The sequence below is a fragment of the Lycium barbarum genome, chromosome 6, assembly GCF_019175385.1.
Source record: "Lycium barbarum isolate Lr01 chromosome 6, ASM1917538v2, whole genome shotgun sequence".
Classification (NCBI taxonomy): domain Eukaryota; kingdom Viridiplantae; phylum Streptophyta; class Magnoliopsida; order Solanales; family Solanaceae; genus Lycium; species Lycium barbarum.
The window spans coordinates 16,559,490-16,579,809 of NC_083342.1; the positions used below are offsets into that span (position 1 = coordinate 16,559,490).

The following is a 20,320-nucleotide window of genomic DNA, read 5'->3' on the forward strand; positions in this document are numbered from 1 at the left end:
ATATAAGTTATATAACAAAACTAGCTAGTATATCATAATTCATATTAAACAAAGTATTATTTACAAGTTTCACATGTAATTTAAATATATATATTTAGTTAAATTGAATAATTGATTATATCATCAAATTTAAACAACTAATATGTTGTATTTATTTACATTGATCACTAGTCATACTCAATTCATATTAGTATACAAGTTGTTGGTATAATTTAGACGAGAACATATATTGCTGCTGGTGCCGTGCTAGAACTGTTGTTGGTGTCGTCACAACTTAAGTAATTGCGTCGTGAATCTAAATATCTAAAACATTATTTGAATACTGAACATATGATTTTAGTCCCTTTTCATAACATATCATATTACCATAACTTTAAACGATCTACGTATTGGCTAGATGGAATACGCCACATTTCCGGGTTTTTTTCTTTTCTTTTATTAATGATGTATACTTATTAAGTTATACACACTATATTTATTTTGTTTTTGATGAGTTGGTTTTATTTTAAAATATTATCTTTAGATAATTTCAAAAGAAGAAAAGAAAAGGGAAACACAGAGAAAAGTTAAAAGCCCAAAGAAATCAAAATGTCCTCTCCCAAATTCTCCCTCCTGCTCCCGAAATTTTCCCCTCCCGTTTTCTCCCAGATTCCTATTCCCACCAAATTCTATTTTCCCATTAAATCAGATTTCCGTATATAGATATTTTTTGAGTGGACTGTATATTTCTTTTTTACATGTAATTATTTTCAAATTAAATAAACCGTATAATTTTCTATACATATAAAATACACAAGTATGTAGGGACTTTTCATCTTCATTTGTATGAAAATATGGACCAATTTTAGTTGCTCAATAGTTTGGGAATAGAAATAAGTTAATGTATTTACTAGAGTATTTTGGAGGGAAAATTGTTTGGGAAAACATTGCAAATTCCAAATAAGGTTATGGTAGTCTTTTCACAATTGATTGTGGCAGCGTTAACTATGGGGGTTTGGTCAACCTCCGTGACAGCAAATAGCGGAGGTTATTTGTTGACACCTAATTTTGTCCCTTATTTATTCTAATTTATTTCCTTGGGCTTCTAAATTTATTAACAATCTAAATACTTTATTTTCACCACTTTTTTTTTATTGCTACTACTATTAATATTGTTATCCTTCTTATTACTTTCATCTTCACTATTTTACTATCAACATTACTAGCATTACTTTGTCACAATTTTTAATGGTTCGTCATCATTTCATTTTCGGATTTGTACTCGTTAAATTAATTATAAGTCAATACTTTATTAAGTGTTTTATTTTCTACATATTAATCACTAATTGTCATCATAATATATATATAAGTTAATCACTTAGGAGTTGTAGAAGTTAATTACTAAGAAGCCCAAAGGGAATTAAGTTGAAGGAAGAAAAGGTCCATGAAATTCGGCCAAATTGAGCCCATATCGTAGCCAAGTTAGCAGCCCATTAATGTTTTTAGACCAGCCCATTATCCCTTTCAACCGACTCGGCCCACATCTTCTACTTCATCAACCTAAGCCCTAAACAAACAGGCGCCGCACCAATCTCTCTCTCTCTCTCCCTCTTTCATATTCCACACAAAATTCCCACCTTTACTCAACCATGGCAGACCGTTACCATACTATTTTGGTGCAAGTATTATCTCTTTCTACCTTTGTCTGAGCGTATTTTAATGTCTCTGTCTCGTTTCGTGTTTGGATAGTACATGAAATCTCGAAGCTCAGTGGAGATCTCACCATTTCGGGAAGACCTGGAAAATCTCGTGCTAAGCATGCCCCTTTGGTTGAAAATCGAATCGGGATTGGCGAGTTTAAACTCGATTTTCTTTATAATTTTTCTTTTGCCATTTTAGTACAAGAGCTTTATTTGATTTTGTCTTCTTCCATCTTTTTCTGATCTTGTTACTGGCGAATCCTTACAAAATCTCAAACGTTCAGATTTTGAACTGGTTTTTGACTGAGATAATTCAAGATCCCGCCCAAATTGAAACCCTAGATTTTTGACTTACACCTATAAATAGCGTCTCAAGAGCTCAGCCGAAAAGGGGGAGGAGAAAAAAAAATCCTCGAAATCTCATCATACACAACATTTTATCTTTGGACTACTACTCTAAACCTTGAGATTTAAACTTTTCGTTCGTCGGGGTTCGGATCTGTCCATAATGCTAGTGTAGATTCAAGGCCAACGCTTTGTTCACTGCACCACGAACAGGTAAAATCTGATGCTATTTTGAATTATTGTTTTGTTAAAATTCTGTTAGCATAGGAAAATCATGTTTTATATCTTGTTATTACCCTTTGTGATTCAAAAACATGTTTGCATTTCTTATTTCATGCAGCTGCTATAGCTGGTGAATAGTAAATAGACATTAAACTTCATGTCTTAGTTTCTGTCATTTGTTGATATTCGAATATGTTTTATGAAAGTTCCATAAACTAAATCATGTTAACTCTGCTCCTAGAGTTTCTGAACGTAAAGTTCTTTTCTCCTGTTTTTAAAAAATCCAGATTTTTTTTTGTGTTATGTAAATATTAGTTTAGATTTTATTTAGTCAAGGTTATATGCTAAGTATGCCAATCAAAGTATGTAGGATTTGTTTCGTTCACGATATGTGTTTTGGTTCCACCTAGCCTATGTTCAGTTTATTTTTTTTTTAAAACATGTGTTTAGCTTAGTTGCTAATGTGATTATGTGATTTGTCTGTAGGATAGTCGACTTTAAAGAGCGTTATGTGCTGCCCTGTGTTGATCTCAATCCCTTGACAAATGATTTAGCTTAAATATGATGCTTAATTTAAATTTTGAATCTGGTTCATGTGGAAAGATGAAAGGTTATGCAAATAGATTTCATGAACTTGTAGTCAAAATATTATGTGTAATTAGCATTGTTCATTCTTGTTGTTAGAATGCAGTAAAAACAGTTTAGTAGTGGGTTAAGACTGATATTACTTATTAAGTTAAGAAACTGTTAGTTCCCCTTACATGACTTTATAGTTTGACATTTTTGATAAGTTCTCGGTTCTTATGAAAAGAGTTTACGTTGTGGTGTGTGGACCTTGGTCATGACTTGGTTAAATGTCTGACTGTCTACTCTCTTAATGATTCATGAGAGTTTTTAAACTTAACAAGGGTCTTCAATATGTTTTCAAACTAACTGTGAAAGTCCCATACATAAAAATGAACTTGAGATACTATTTTAAGACTGTAACATAACCCTTTTTAACTTGTCTTCATCTAGTTTAACATAAAAACTGCTTGGAGTTTGCTTAACACTGAGTGAAGAGGTTTTTTGTCCTTTAATGAACATTCCCTACTTTGTTTTCTCTGGTTAATCTGAAATCTTGGGGTCTGTGGTGCATCAGTGATGGTCTAAAAGTGTTTAGGTTGTTCTTATGTGTTGATCAAAGTCACTTTTAGTCTATTAAGGTAGTCCATAACTCATTTGGAAATAAAGTGTACTTCATCTATGATAGTAGCCAGTGGTGCCTTTGCATGTTTATAGTTTCCTGATATCAACTTCTGTGTGCCATCATATGTCCATATATGACTTAAGTTATCCTATCTTAATGAAAACTTAACCTATTTGTTCGAGAAAATTCAAGGCTAGCATAAACCTTTCTCTGAGAATTGATATGTGACATGTTTGGCCATGTTCTTGCCTTAGGAGACTTCATATGCCTATTTTGAGATTGAATTGATCCTGCTATATCTAAAAGTGGTTTAAATCTTCTTCTATGAATTATGTGTTTGCTTAGTTGTGTAGCTTTTCTTGTCTATGACAAATGTAGAATCAGCATTCTCCCATACTGTAAACCTCTTTGCTTTCTGATAAACCTTTTCTTTTGATCTGTATTAGCATGATAGGAATTTGCAGTTTGTTTATTACATGAATGTGAAACTCATGTATACATTATGATGTATACATGAGAGTATACCCTGTATATACTATGAGTTCATTTCGTGAATTGGACATAGACATGATATGTTTGGGCCTGCCCATTATCATTTACCACTTTATCACAAAAAATGGGCATGTTCCTCTACCATTTAGCTGGTTCGCATTTGCAGTTGAAATTGGGCCTCGCCCTTGCGTGTTGCTCTTTATTCTACTTGAGCTTACCTGCACTCTCTATTTGTTCGGGCTTCTGAAATCTTTAAGTCATACCAAAATAGCTTTAGTGAGAGTAATTTAACATTACGTGATGTAGTTTGTTTTGCTATAGGTAGTCGTCCAATTAGTATAGAATTTCTGTAAGAATCTCCTTATATCTTGATGATATGTTTCAGCATCGTTGTCGTTGTCATGCTTTGCGTTCTCGTTTTACTTTCAACTAGTTATGTAATCCAACAGAACCGTTAGATTATATCGCTAATCTTTATTTCCCCTTCTTTTACATGTACACTTCGGAGCAAAATGGAGTCTTTATAAAGACTCTCACTGCCTGAGCAGTCTCATTTTGAGACTATGCCGCCGCTAGATTCGGGACTCAACATCATCGCAAGACCTGAACGTGCATCTACTCTATCACTCACACCTCTCGCTCTCTCAAAACTCATCTGAACAAAAACCGAAGAGAAGCGAGATGAAATGACAAACATCCTGCTATACTCTTCCTTTAGTTACTTATTCCGAATATCAGCCTTGATAGCTCTCTTTCCGTTGTTTTGCCATGATTAGCTGTGTGTTTGTTTTGTTGACTTTATTTGGAGTTTGAAGTGTCCCAAGTTAATTGATATTTGGTCTGGTCGTCTAGAGAAGCACATAATTGAATTTAGACCCCCTTTTAATGAAGAAGCAGGTCTCATGCATTTTACTCGTCAATGGCAGTAACTAGGACATTTAAAATCAGTTAAACAATTAGGAGTTTCATGAGTTAAGATACGTTTTTTTTTTTTTTAAATCAGCTGAACTTTCAGAGGAAGTAATTTCAGAAAATCTTGACATTCGGATTTTATTAAGGTCTAAGGTCGTTCTCCGTAATGAACTAGTACCTAATTTTTCTAAGTCTTTAAACCAAAGCCAGCTATTTCTTTTTAAGATATGTAACTATTTTCCATAAGTTTAATTTTTCTCAACTTTTGCACTTTTTGATTTTAGTATTTTTATCATCTATGAATAAGCTTTATAACTAACACTCATATTCAGCATCAGTTAACTATTTTCCTCTCAACACTTGGACTTTAAAAATGTTTATGTTTTATCTTATGCTTACACTTAGCCTTATAAATAAGTTCGGTCGGTTAGCCATTTTTAATGGATCTTAAAGGGTGCTTAATACCTTCCCTTTAGATTAATTGAATCCTTCTCTAGAATCTCATAAACTTAGAAGACCATAAACGGAGTTAACTTTAGATGATAACTTTAATAAACTTTAGGTGTTCTAATTCACCATAAATAATTAGGTGGCGACTCCTTAACTTTAATTAACCCCGGAATTACCGGAATGTTGTAAACCATTTTGACTCCGGTTAAAATGGGGTATAACATTATTAACCTCTAGAAATTGCGATTTTGACCTCCGCTAATTGCACCGTTTTTTGTAGTGAATTTATTTTAAGTATAATAGACAAGTAAAAATGAATGGAGGGAGTACTTGATAACATGTCTTCACAAATATCATAAAATCATAAATATCATAATATGTCTCAAGTCGAAATAAACCTTATCTGAGATCCAGTGATCAGTAATGAAAAAAATATTGGTGAGATTTAGGACATTTTAAATAACATGGAAAAGGGCTTATCCCGTCATCGTAATTTATAACCAGTGATTGAAGGTAACAAAGTTTTTTGTACACAGATCAGTTTTCAACTAGACTACATATTTTTCAATTCATTTTATCCCAACAAACTTTATCTTGCGTTTTTCAAATGCATTATGTACGTATGGTTCCTCCTGACATGCAGAGTAAATATAGCACCTTGATTTCTTCATTTTGGGTCTTCCTTTTAATTAGTTTGAAGCTACTCCAATGTTCAAGGAAAGGTACTTATATACATAATTAGCATTTAGAAAGTGTAGCATCCTAGGTTTATGGTCAAGTGATGCCACATCGTTCAGTTTTGAAGCAGCAAGATAACACAGAAAATATTGAAGAGCATATTGAGTTCTTTCAACTGACTTCTACTCTGGAAAAGAAGCATGTGAAAGGCAACTTCAAAAGGAACATACTCTAACAATCATCAATTAAATAATGCAATTATAAGCCCCCAAATAGTAGAGTTAATAGAGTTCCCCTTATCAACAAGTATAAAATGGGAGATGCTGCAATGAAAATTTAATCCCTGATTCAACACAAGTAGTTGAACAATTAATTAGAGAGTGACTAATTAATAAGAATAGTGAGAATACTATCACACGTTGTTGAAATGGCTAGATCGACAACCCACATTGTTGTGGGTTTGGGGATTGTCTTGCTAATGTTTGTAGCAGTGGCAGAGACCAAAACTCCCCCACCCTGGAATAGCCGATCATCCAAGCCATTCTCACTGCTCGGATGATGAGATCAAGCAATGTAAAAATCTTCCTCATGTATGTCCCAAGTTCTGTCCCAATGGTTGCATAACAGAGTGTCGTTTTTGCAAGCCTATTTGTGTTGATGGCTCAGTGCCACCTCCTGATGGTGATGGTTCTGGATCTTATCCTTCACCATCTCTCCTCCTAAGGAATCAACTCACCGCCATCTCCTCCTAAGAAATTGTTGTGAAAAAATGAATTTAGTATCTCAAAAAGAAATGGTCCAAATTATATCTACATTCATACTATTAATATCATATTAATTAGTTTTTAATATACTACTTAATTGTTTTGACTAATCATTATTTTGTTAACAATTGGAGCCGTTAGCTATCATATTAATGTTTGGGTCTTTACTATGACTTGAATGACCTTTACTATAATGTGAATGAACGTTTTCTAACATTATTTGGTCTATTTTGGTGGTTCTTCTACCTATAAATAAACAGTCCAACTTTTTTGCTTTGGGGATAAAAAGAAACGAGTGAGACACATTCATACAAAGATATATTCTTCCTTCTATGTTGGGTTTTCTACTTTGTGAAATTTTTGTTAGATTCTGGCTCCTAGTTTTGTACTAGAAGAGCTTGTTGAATCCTGGGGGATACACCCATACCGGGTGAAATATCCTTAAGGATAGTGCCATTGGCATGCCTCAAGCTACGAAGAATTCTCTACAATTGTTCGTGATCAAGTATTTTCCTCAAGCTTAGAAGAAGTCCTTACAAGTGGTCGTGACAAAAAGAAGTCCCTACAAATGTTCGTGATGAAGTATATTCCGTAAAATTTCCAACAGAAATAAACTCCGCCTCCATCCCCACCAAAGGAATATACTCCACCGCCATCTCCACCTAAGGAATCAACTCCACCACCATCTCCTCCTAAGAAAGAAAATCCACCTCCATCCCCACCAAAGGATTATACTCACCGCCATCTCCTCCTAAGGAATCAACTCCACCTCCTTCTCCTCCTAAGGACTCAACTCCACCACCATCTCCTCCTATGGAATCACCTCCACCTCCTAAGGATGAAACTCCACCGCCATAGGATGAAACTCCACCGCCATCTCCTCCTAAGGAATCACCTCCACAACCTTCGTTGCCACCCTCATCTCCTTCCCCAAGTACTCCATCTTCTCCTCCTCCATCATCTTCATATTCTCCTCCACCATCCTCATCTGGTTCTCCACCACCTCCACCTTATCCATCACCCACTCCTAAACCACCCGCGCGTGCAAGAACAAGTACTACCCCAGTTGCTATGCTGTCCAACATGTGTGCCCTACCTCTTGCCCTGCCACTTGTCAAGTTGATTGTGTCTCTTGCAAACCCGTTTGTAGTAAGTAATTAATACTAAATTTCTAATTTTTTTTTCTTTTTATGTTATAACTAAACCATGCATTTATCTGAGTATTTTTATTTGCATGGAATGTAGATTGTGACAGAGATTCTCATTTCATAGGAAGGATAAACGAGAACAGGAAGAGAGACTTTACTTGGGTAAAATCCTTTGGTATTCTTTATGATACTCACAAAATCTCAGTTGTTGCACTAAAAACAACAACATGGGATGATTCCATCGATCGCCTTGCTATTCACTTCGAGAGTGAACCAATATTTCTTCCTGATAGTGAAGGTGCAAAGTGGCAGTCTGAAACTGTACCTGTGACCTCGATTACAAGAATCAGCAACACTAACGAGGCTGTCACCGATATTGAAAATGTTCTCATGATCACAGCCAGGATTGTGCCTATTACAGAGCAAGAATCATGAGTTCATAACTACGGCATAACGAATGATGACAGTTTTGCTCATCTTGAACTTGGGTTCAGGTTTTTCTCTTTAAGTGATGAAGTGAATGGTGTTTTAGGCCAAACTTATAGGAAGGACTACGTGAGCAGAGTAAAGATGGGTATCCTGATGCGAGTAATGGGAGGAGACAAAAATTTTGCAGCTTCCAGACTCTTTGATGCTGACTGTTCCGTGGCTAGGTTTCAAGCAAATGGAGAACAATCTGACATTCATAAGGCTCCATTGAATTTGGAGCTGCCAAGTTTGAACTGCAATAGTGGGATTTATGGACGTGGAGTTTTCTGCGAGTGGTAGAAATTATTATTTCACCTTTTGAGATTATTTCATCAAAATAAGGTTGTAAACCAATAGAATGGAGGTTCATCAATAATAATTGTCCTGAATGCAAAAATAAGATTGGACTAAACAAAAAAGAACACTCCGATATCATCTCCTCAGTATGATATTTTTTATTTCAATAGTGTGATTGAGAATGTGTACTCAACGTACCACTTACAATTATTTACCTTTCTTGTATATAACATCGTCACTACAAAAAATATAATAATTACAGCGTTAATATTATGACTTCTAAAAAGCTGCCGCAAATTGAAACATAGTATTATGGCAGTTTCTTAGACGACATAATAAATATTTGAATAACTTACGTATCTCTCTCCCTCCACAATATCGACACTTTGCAAATCCTCTGTATATCGGCACTTCCACAATGTCCCACCCACAATTCGGGTCTCAATGTTGATTTGGTAATATCTACACTTCCGCAATATCCATTCAAACCAGCTCCAAGATAAGAATTTTCTTCAACTTCCCTTATTCATGTCTTCTCCTCAGCCAATTGGGTAAATTTATATTGTTTCCCTCAATCCCTCTTACTGCTAAATCGTTTGTTAGGGTTTTAATTGTTGAAAAATGTACTTTTGAATAGTATAAATTCATGCACTTTGTTGTTATTGATGTGGCTTTTAGGATATCTATGTTATTAGATGCATAGTCTTTACATTATTTAGGTACACTATTGTGTTTTCAAGGAGGCAAGTAGGAGTGTTCAAGAAAGATCGAAAAATTGAACCAAACCAATAATCAAACGAACCCGAGAAAAAAAACTGAATTTTACCAATAATCAAACGAATCCGAGAAAAACAACTGAATTTTTAATTTTACAGCCCGACAATATTTGATTTGATTTTAATTTTAAGTAGAAAATAACCAGAAAAAATCGAACCAAACCGATTTTGTGTATACCTATTTTAAAAACTATATATATTTGTGTGAGTGTGTTTTTAATTTCTAGTCTTATCAAAATTTTATAGTAATATATATTATGTTTTTGTACTCTGAACACTTTTTTATTTTTATTTTTTATAATTAGACTAGATTGGGCCTTAATATTTCAAACTAAGGGCCCGTTTGGCTTAGCTTAAAGAAATAGCTTATAAGCCAAAAAAAAAAAAAGTTGAGCTACCCCAACTTATTTTTTTGGGATTATTTTAAACGCAAAATGGCTTATAAGCTGGCCAGCCAAACACTCAAAAAAGTTGAAAACAGCTTATAAGCTGTTTTCAGCAACTTATAAGCCAATCCAAACGGGCTCTAAAGGTTGACCCTATTACAAAGCACCAGTGCAGTTTCAAAAATTTGCGGGGATTGTCCTTCATATGGACTTGTCTTTAGTTTTTAACCCTCAAATTGCTGGTCTTTAATTTTTGTCCCTACTTCTTATTTAATGAAAATTTATGGGCCAAAGTATCTCTATTCACTGGTCTATGAAACCATAGATTCTGGGTTCGAAGCCCAGTAGAGTAAAAAAAGAAAACAATTCCGCAAGGCAATGTTTTCATAGAAACTATGCCTATTCGGGGCAAAGTTATGCCTTAAGGCATAGTTCTGTAGTATCCTACAGAACTATGCCGGACAAGACATAGTTTTGCAGGATAACTTAATTTCAACAGAACTATGCCGGACAAGGCATAGTTTCTATGTAAGTTAATTTCTACAGAACTATGCCAGTTGCTAGAGACGACATATTTTCTACGTAACTATGCCTTGTCCAGCTTACATAAAAACTATGTTACACCTCGTAGTCTTGTACGTGAAATCTATTAGGCGTTAGCTGTTTAAGTCTAGACGTGGAGCATTTCCTAGGATATGGGAGATTGTATGCATCTATCTCATGGATACGAGGGTTTAAGTTCATATAATAACCTATGGAAGACTCTGGGACCAAGCAAATCAAGGAAAATAAGTTTGTCGAAAATTTGAAATAGAATTTTGAGTCAACTTTGGAGGGGTATATCTCCATGTATATTAGGCGTTTTAAGGCGTTTCAAAATCCTAAAATGAAGTTCGTCGAGTCTAGTTTCCAATACAACAAACGAATCGTCGATAGGACATCGGAGTAGAGAATTATGGACATTACAAACTCAGCTGACAAAGCAGAAACAGAGCTGCTACAATACTGCTACAGTACTGCCGACCCTAGCCACTATAAAAGGGTTAAAAACCCCATTTTTCTCCATCATAATTCTCCAAAATATTCCAGAAATTTCAGCAAACAAGAGGGCTCTTATATCACATAGAAGTGAGGATTTTGAGTAAATTTCAAGCTACAGAATATTAATCGAGGTCCGGACAACGTGTAGTCTCGATTATAATTTCATTCTGTGTTGGAGTTGTCTTGGAAACAAAGTAAATATTGAAGATCTTGCTACTCTAGTAAAGATAAGGCTCGGGTGAAGGGCAAGCATCGGTGTAAGAAATTCTTTAAGTGGTGGCTTGACGGATAAGGTATGTAAGGTGTTCGTTTCCCTCTTTCTTTGGCACGAATCCAACTAAAATATAAACACAAGCGTTCCATAACAAATCCACTCTATTCCCATGCTTTGTATTTCAAATCTTAATGTCTTGTTATTTTATTGATTCTTAAAATATTATTTTACTTATCATCATCGATTACTCCTTTGGACTCGATACAAATTCCATAAGCTATTCGGAGGCTACCGACCTTATGTCACTCCGAAAGGCCAAGGTCAGATCATTGATTTCTCATCCAAAATCAGCTCCAGGTATTACCATCAGGCTTTCCATCCGCATCGAGGAAGGAAAGCGGGAGGCCTCAGGACATTGCGTTTTTCATCCGCATCGCGGAAGGAAAGTGGGGTCCTGCACAGCTTTCCCGGTTCGGACCAACAATGGTATATACATATAAATAAATGTAATGCACTATTTTACTACACCGTGCCGCGCTATAGTCGGCCGGGCATGGCGCGTAAATGCGCACACCACTGCAGTGGGCATGTTATGATATTGCCCCGGACGCGGGCTAATGATGATAACACCGAGCCTTAATGGCCGGGCATGATATTACACATATAAAACCGAGCCTTACGGCCGGGCATGGATACTATCTATTACGTACATATATGCATATATATGTGTAAGCATACCGATGATTTGATCATGCATTGTATTTTGTGCTACTTCCAGATGTTCGATTTTCTTTTGCCTTTATTAATGTTGCATTATATATTAATTATGTTGTTACCCTCTTGCCTTACATACTTAGTACTTTTATATGTACTGACGTCCCATGCACGGGACGCTGCATTTCGTGCTGCAGGCTCTGACAGAGTTATCGAGGAGCAACCACAGTAGGATTTTCCAGCTTCAGTGGTGTTAGCAAGTACCACTACTCCGGGCTTGCTATCCTTTGGTACTTTTCTGTTAGTATAATATATGTTCATATGTATACTCTTAGAGGCTCATGGACATAGTGGGATATGTAAATATTATGTATGGCCTTGTCAGCCTTGTTTTGGGTTCTTGATATTTTTCTGAATGCCTTGTCGGCTTTATGATATACTTTATGTTGTGGCGACCTTGTCGGTCCACATATGTACATATGTGTTAAATTATCGAATATTTCTATGTTGGGCCTTTTCTGCGTGCAGATATTCTTTGAGTTATGGTATGTGATGTCCAAGTAACTGTTAAGTTTGGTGACTTTCGGCCTACGGGTCGGAGCCTGTTATACTCCTCGTTGGGGATATGACAAATTGGTATCAGAGCGGTTCAGTCCTAGGGATGTCCATGAGCCGTGTTCAGTAGAGTCCTGGTTATCGATATGCCGTGCACCATATCTATAGCTAGAAGGCTACAGGACATTTAGGAAGATACTTTTCTTCATGATCTAGATCGTGCGATAGAGCCAAGTTAAGAATGCAACTATCTAATCCTTCCGTGTTTAATTTTCAGCAATGCCCCCGAGGAAGAAGAAAGTTAGCAAAATACTGGCTACTGCTGGGGAAGGCCCGAGTAGAGTACCGCCAGCTGAGTTAGGGCATAGCGAGGCTCAGAGCGCTACCCCTATGCACGCTACCTTTACTCCATCAGGTGCAGAAGAGCAAGATAGGGCTCCAGTCCCTCCGGCTGCTCAGCCTCCAGCTCCTCCCCCTGCTGTTACAAAACAGGACTTGCGAGATGCAGTCCAGTTATTGACTAGATTGGTGGCTACTCAGACTCAGCGGCAGGCTGGCCTTTCGGATAGGGCTGTTAGTTCTCGTGTACGTGATTTTTATACCTTGGACCCTCCGGTGTTCACGGGGACAAATCCGAAGGATGACCCTCAGAATTTTATAGATCGAATGGGCCGCGCTTTGAGGGTAATGCATGCTTCTAACACAGAATCAGTGGAGCTAGCTTCTCATAGATTGTGGGATGTGGCCGCAGTATGGTATGAGTCTTGGCAGCAATCGAGAGGGCCGAACGCACCTCCAGCAGTATGGTCGGAATTCACCAGAGCCTTTCTGGATCATTATCTGCCCGCTGAGGTTCGCAGAGCTAGAGCCGATGAATTTCTGTTGCTTCGCCAGAATAATATGAGTATTCGGGAATATAGTTTGATGTTTAACTCCTTGGCTAGATACGCCCCGGCAATGGTAGCTGAAATGGAAGATAGGGTACATCGTTTTGTGATGGGACTTGGGCCTCACTGCAGAGCGGCATGGATATTGCTCGTATTCAGGCATATGCTCAGAATTTGGAGGACCTTGAACGTCAGCAGCGGATCGATCAAGACTCGAATAGGGGCCGTAATAAGCGGGCCAGATCCACAGGCTATTCAGATACTTATCAGGAAGGTTATAGGCCCTATTCTTTTAAAAGATCAGCCCCTTCAGTAATGAGTGCACCTTCCCGATTTCAGAGGCAGCGTTATGATCGGCCTATTTATTCAGGATCGGGTCAGAGTTCGAGAGTACCGGCTCCTTCTTATAGGGGAGAGTCTAGCCAGGCAAGGCCTCCCTTGCCCCGTTGTGACCAGTGCGGTAAAGGCCACTCTGGCCAGTGCCGCCAAGGTATGGGGGTGTGTTATTACTGTGGACAGCCTAGTCAGGTTATAGGAAATTATCCATCCCGTGGTAGAGGAGGCCCGGCTCAGCCAACAGGTTCAATCGCAGGTTCTTCATCCTCTGTTCGCCCTCCTGGACAAGGTTCTTCTCCAGCCCCAGCAGGTAGAGGTAGGGGAAGAGGTCTGGTGTCTGCTTCCGGCAGCAGCCAGAATCGTATTTATGCACTTGCAGGACGGCAGGATCTTGAGTCATCTCCAGATGTTGTGACAGGTATTTTATCCATTTGTTCTTATGATGTCTATGCATTGATTGATCCGGGTTCCGCGCTATCTTATATCACACCTTATATTGCTGATAAGTTCGGTATAAAGCCCGAATCTTTGTCCTAGCCTTTCTTGGTTTCTACTCCGGTCGGGGAACCTATTATTGCAAGACGAATTTATCGTAGGTGTGTGGTTACGATATGTGGTCGTTAAACAGTTGCTGATCTAGTGGAGTTAGAAATGGTGGACTTTGATGCTATCATGGAATGTTGGTCCAAAACTGTGAAATTTCAGTTTCCGGGTGAACCAGTTCTTAAATGGATGGGCAATACCCCAGCACCAATCGGTAGGTTTATTTCCTACCTTAAGGCGCGAAAAATGATTTCCAAAGGGTATATTTATCATTTGGTTCGAGTTAGGAGCACTGAAGCTGAACCACCAACTTTGCAATCCGTTCTTGTAGTTAATGAATTTCAGGATGTATTCCCCGATGAATTACCAGGCCTCCCTCTCGAAAGGGAAATTGAATTTGCGATTGATGTGTATCCGGACACCCAACCTATGTCTATTCCTCCTTATCTTATGTCCCCCGCCGAGTTGCGCGAATTGAAGGTACAATTGCAGGACTTATTATACAAGGCTTCATTAGGCCCAGTACTTCTCCATGGGGAGCACCAGTATTATTTGTGCGCAAGAAGGATGGCTCACTAAGAATGTGTATTGACTACCGGCAATTGAATAAGGTGACTATAAAGAACAAATATCCATTGCCTAGAATTGATGATTTGTTTGACCAGCTACAGGGTGCTAAATGCTTCTCAAAGATTGACTTAAGGTCAGGGTATCATCCGCTACGTGTAAAAGGGGAAGACATTCTGAAGACAACTTTCCGAACGAGATATGGGCATTTTAAATTCTTAGTTATGTCTTTCGGATTGACAAATGCTCCTGCGGTGTTTATGGCGCTAATGAACACCATATTCCGACCCTTCTTGGATATTTTTGTTATTGTATTCATTGACGATATATTGGTATATTCTCGTTCGGAGAGGGAACATGCTGATCACCTCCGAAAGGCGTTGCAAACATTGCGAGATCAAAGGCTGTATGCCAAATTTTCTAAATGTGAATTTTGGCTAACTTCAGTGGCTTTTCTAGGCTATATTGTGTCCGATGAAGGTATTAAAGTTGATGATCGGAAGACTGAAGCCGTTAAGAATTGGCCCCGACCAACAACCGCTTCGGAAGTCCGAAGTTTCTTAGGTCTTGCTGGATATTATCGAAGATTTTTAGAGGGATTTTCTTCTATAGCAGCTCCCCTTACAAAATTAACTCAGAAGGGGGCCAAGTTTCAATGGTCAGAAGCGTGGGAGCGGAGTTTCCAGAAATTGAAAGATAAGTTGACATCTGCCCCTGTCCTCACCCATCCAGAAGGCACCGAGGGTTACGCCGTATACTGTGATGCATCACGCACCGACCTGGGATGTGTGTTGATGGCAAACAGTAAGGTGATTGCTTATGCCTCCCGATAACTACAAAAACATGAGCAAAATTATCCAACCCATGATCTAGAGTTGGCGGCAGTGATTCACGCTCTAAAGATATGGCGGCATTATTTATATGGAGTTCATGTCGATATCTATACAGACCATAAAAGCCTTCAATGTATATTTAGGCAAAAGGAATTGAATTTGAGGCAACGAAGATGGCTCGAATTGCTAAAGGATTACGATGCTGAGATTTTATATCACCCCGACAAAGCTAATCTTGTAGCTGATGCCCTAAGTAGCAAATCAATGGGAAGTCTATTGTATGTGCCAGTAGAAAAATTGGAAATGACCAGAGAACTTCATCGCTTAGCAAATTTGGGAGTTCGCTCACTAGATTCGGAAGACACTGGAATTGCTTTACAGAATATATCCCAATCGACACTTGCCTCAGATGTAAAAACTCAAAAGTATGAAAATCCAGTTTTAATTTAACATTAAGGAAGGAGTGCAACAAAATCGAATCTCAGCCTTCGAACTGGATTCAAATGGGTTTCTTAAACATCGAGGTCGTTTGTGCGTCCCAAATGTAATTGGGCTTCGGGACAGGATCATGTCAGAATTTCATTACTCCCGGTATTCGATTCATCCCGGGTCCACCAAGATGTATCATGACCTCAAGAGCTTTTGCTGGTGGAATGATATGAAGAAAGATATTGCTTACTTTGTAGCTCAATACCCCACTTGCCAACAGGTGAAGATCGAGCATCATAAACCCAGTGGCTTATTACAAGAAATGGAGATCCCAGCATGGAAGTGGGAAGTGATTAATATGGATTTTGTCACGGGATTGCCCCGTTCTCGTCGCAAATTCGATTCTAGTTAGGTGATTGTTGATAGGTTAACTAAATCAGCTCATTTCTTGCCAGTAAGAACTACCTATACTGCTGAAGACTATGCTAAGCTATATCTTAAGGAGATTGTCTGCCTTCATGGCATTCCGCTGTCAATTATTTCAGACAGAGGCGCACAGTTTACGGCAAAGTTCTGGAAATCTTTTTAGGAAAGTCTTGGTACTCGAGTAAATCTTAGTATGGCTTTCCATCCGCAGTCAGATGGGAAAGCTGAGCGGACTATTCAGACCTTAGAAGATATGTTACGAGCTTGTGTACTAGATTTCCAAGGAAGTTGGGATGATCATTTGCCTTTGATAGAGTTTGCTTATAATAATAGCTATCATGCCAGTATCAAAATGGTTCCGTATGAAGCTATATATGGTAGGAAGTGTAGGTCCCCTACCGGTTGGTTTGAAGTCGGAGAAGCAAACTTATTTAGGCCAAACCTTGTTCATCAGGCTATTGAAAAGGTAAAGTTTATTCAGGAACGATTGCGTACAGCTCAGAGTCGTCAGAAATCTTATGCAGATGTATGACGACGAGAATTAGAATTTCAGGTAGGTGATTGGGTATTTCTGAAGATATCACCTATGAAAGGTGTGATGCGGTTTGGTAAGAAATGGAAACTTAATTCCCGATATATAGGACCTTATAAGATCATCCGAAGGGTAGGCGAGGTGGCTTATGAATTGGAGCTGCCATCAGAACTGCAAGCGGTTCATCCAGTTTTCCATGTGTCCATGCTTAGGAAGTGTATTGGAGATCCATCCAGAATCGTACCTGGTGACGATATACAAGTTACAGAAAATCTGACATACGAGGAAGAACTAATTGCTATTCTTGACAGACAAGTCCGCAGACTTCGAAACAAAGACGTGACTTCAGTGAAGGTTCTATGGAGGAGTAAAGATAGGGAAGACATGACATGGGAAGCTGAATCAGAAATGAAGTCAAAGTATCCCCATTTATACCCCGTCACAGATGATACTACTCCGAAAGAATTCTTGCAAGGTTCTGCTATATCCGCAAATCACTTACAAGGTAAGAGTTATATTTAAACCCCCCCTCCCCTTAAGAGTCAATAAGATGAGAAATATTATTCTAATCATTGTATGACTGTGTGTCATTGATTATGGTATCATGTAGGACTTGTGATTAGGACTTGTGACATGTAGAAGATTAGAGGTGCTCTAATCACGAGAGATAATTTACTAACGTTCCGTGGAAATTTTATTAACCCTCGGGTATTCCGACATTCGAGGATGAATGTTTTTAAAGGGGGGAGAATGTTACACCTCGTAGTCTTGTACGTGAAATCTATTAGGCATTAGTTGTTTAAGTCTAGACGTGGAGCATTTCCTAGGATATGGGAGATTGTATGCATCTATCTCATGGTTACGAGGATTTAAAGTTCATATAATAAGCTATGGAAGACTCTGGGACCAAGCCAATAAAGGAAAATAAGTTTGTCGAAAATTTGAAATAGAATCTTGAGTCAACTTTGGAGGGGTATATCTCCATGTATATTAGGCGTTTTAAGGTGTTTCAAAATCTTAAAATGAAGTTCGTCAAGTCTAGTTTACAATGCAACAAACCACTCGTCGATAGGACATCGGAGTAGAGAATTATAGACATTACAAACTCAGCTGACAAAGCAAAAACAGAGCTGCTATAGTACTGCTACAGTACTGCCGACCCTAGCCACTATAAAAGGGTTAAAAAACCCCTTTTTTCTCCATCATAATTCTCGAAATTATTCCAGAAATTTCAGCAAACAAGAGGGCTCTTATATCACATAGAAGTGAGGATTTTGAGTAAATTTCAAGTTACGGAATATTAATCAAGGTCCGGAGAACGTGTAGTCTCGATTATAATTTCATTCTGTGTTGGAGTTGGCTTGGAAACAAAGTAAATATTGAAGATCTTGCTACTCTAGTAAAGATAAGGCTCGGGTGAAGGGCAAGCATCGGTGTAAGGAATTCTTTAAGTGGTGACTTGACGGATAAGGTATGTAAGGTGTTTGTTTCCCTCTTTCTTTGGCACGAGTCCAACTAGAATATAAACACAAGCGTTCCATAACAAATCCACTCTATTCTCATGCTTTGTATTACAAATCTTAATGTCATGTTATTTTATTGATTCTTAAAATATTATTTTACTTATCATCATCGATTACTCCTTTGGACTCGATACGAATTCCATAAGATATTTGGAGGTTACCGACCTTATGTCACTCCGAAAGGCCAAGGTCAGATCATTGACTTCTCATCCAAAATCAGCTCCAGGCATTACCATCAGGCTTTCCATCCGCATCGCGGAAGGAAAGCGGGAGGCCTCAGGACATTGCGCTTTTCATCCGCATCGCGGAAGGAAAGCGGGGTCCTGCGTTGCTTTCCCGGTTCGGACCAACAATGGTGTATACATATAAATAAATGTAATGCACTATTTTACTACACTGTGCCGCGCTATATTCGGCCGGGCATGGCACGTAAATGCGCACACCACTGCAGTGGGCATGTTATGATATTGCCCCGGACGCGGGCTTATGATGATAACACCGAGCCTTAATGGCCGGGCATGATCTTACACATATAACACCGAGCCTTACGGTCGGGCATGGATACTATCTATTACGTATATATATGCATATATATGTGTAAGCATACCAATGATTTGATCATGCATAGTATTTTGTGCTACTTCCAGATGTTCGATTTTCTTTTGCCTTTATTAATGTTACATTATATCTTAATTATGTTGTTACCCTCCTGCCTTACATACTTAGTACTTTTATCCGTACTGACGTCCCATTGCACGGGTCGCTGCATTTCGTGCTGCAGGCTCTGACAGAGTTATCGAGGAGCAACCGCAGTAGGATTCCAGCTTCAGCGGTGTTAGCAAGTTCCACTACTCCGGGCTTTCTATCCTTTGGTACTTTTCTGTTAGTATAATATATGTTCATATGTATACTCTTAGAGGCTCATGAACATAGTGGGATATGTAAATATTATGTATGGCCTTGTCAGCCTTGTTTTGGGTTCTTGATATTTTTCTGATAGCCTTGTCGGCTTTATGATATACTTTATGTTGTGGCGACCTTGTCAGTCCGCATATGTACATATGTGTTGAATTATCGAATATTTCTATGTTGGGCCTTTTCTGCGTGCAGATGTTCTTTGAGTTATGGTATGTGATGTCCAAGTAACTGTTAAGTCAGGTGACTTTCGGCCTACGGGTCGGAGCCTGTCATACTCCTCGTTGGGGATGTGACAAACTATGCCTTATCCGGCATAATTCTGTAGAAGTTAAGTTATACTACAAAACTATGTCGAAAAAGCATGCTACATGAACTATGCCTTAAGGTATAATGTCGCCTGAATTGGCACAATTTCTATTAAAACCTTACCCTGCGAATTTTTTTTTTTACTCTGCTGGGTTTGAACTCAGAATGTTAGGGGTATTTTCAGTCACTTTTTTATTACTTAAAGTGTCGAAGGGCAAAAATTAAAGACTAACGATTTGAGGGACAAAAATTAGAGACCACCCCCGAAATAGGACATTTGTGCGCACGTCTCGTGAAGTTTTATTTCCAAACACCTAATGTGCAAGTCCCCCAGGCCCAAAAGGTCCTTCTCTCTAATTCAAGTGTACTGTGTGCAAATGTATGGAAGATGATATGTGCAAATGCAATGTGTATAGAACGTGAAGAAAAATTTGAAATTTAACGTTGCCACTTGTTTTTTTTTTTTTGAAAAAAAAAAAATCGGCCATAGGTGGCGTCTTCCTTGCATATGTATGAAAAATTTGAAATTTAACGTTGCCACTTGTGATAGGTTAAAACGGTCTTTGCCAGTTTGCGATTAACAATAGTGTTGAAACAATTTTTATTTTCTTCAGATTCTGTGCTGCTTTGCTAAAAGCTTAAACTTGCATTTTTTTTTCCCGTGTTCATTGTTCATATATGTGAGCTGAC

At 38.2% G+C, this 20,320-nt stretch overlaps 1 pseudogene; it reads left to right on the forward strand.

Annotated features, from left to right (window-relative positions):
• The first annotated feature begins 6,070 nt into the window (after positions 1–6,070).
• On the forward strand, positions 6,071–8,647 carry LOC132643878 (uncharacterized; annotated as a pseudogene).
• Positions 8,648–20,320: the final 11,673 nt, after the last annotated feature.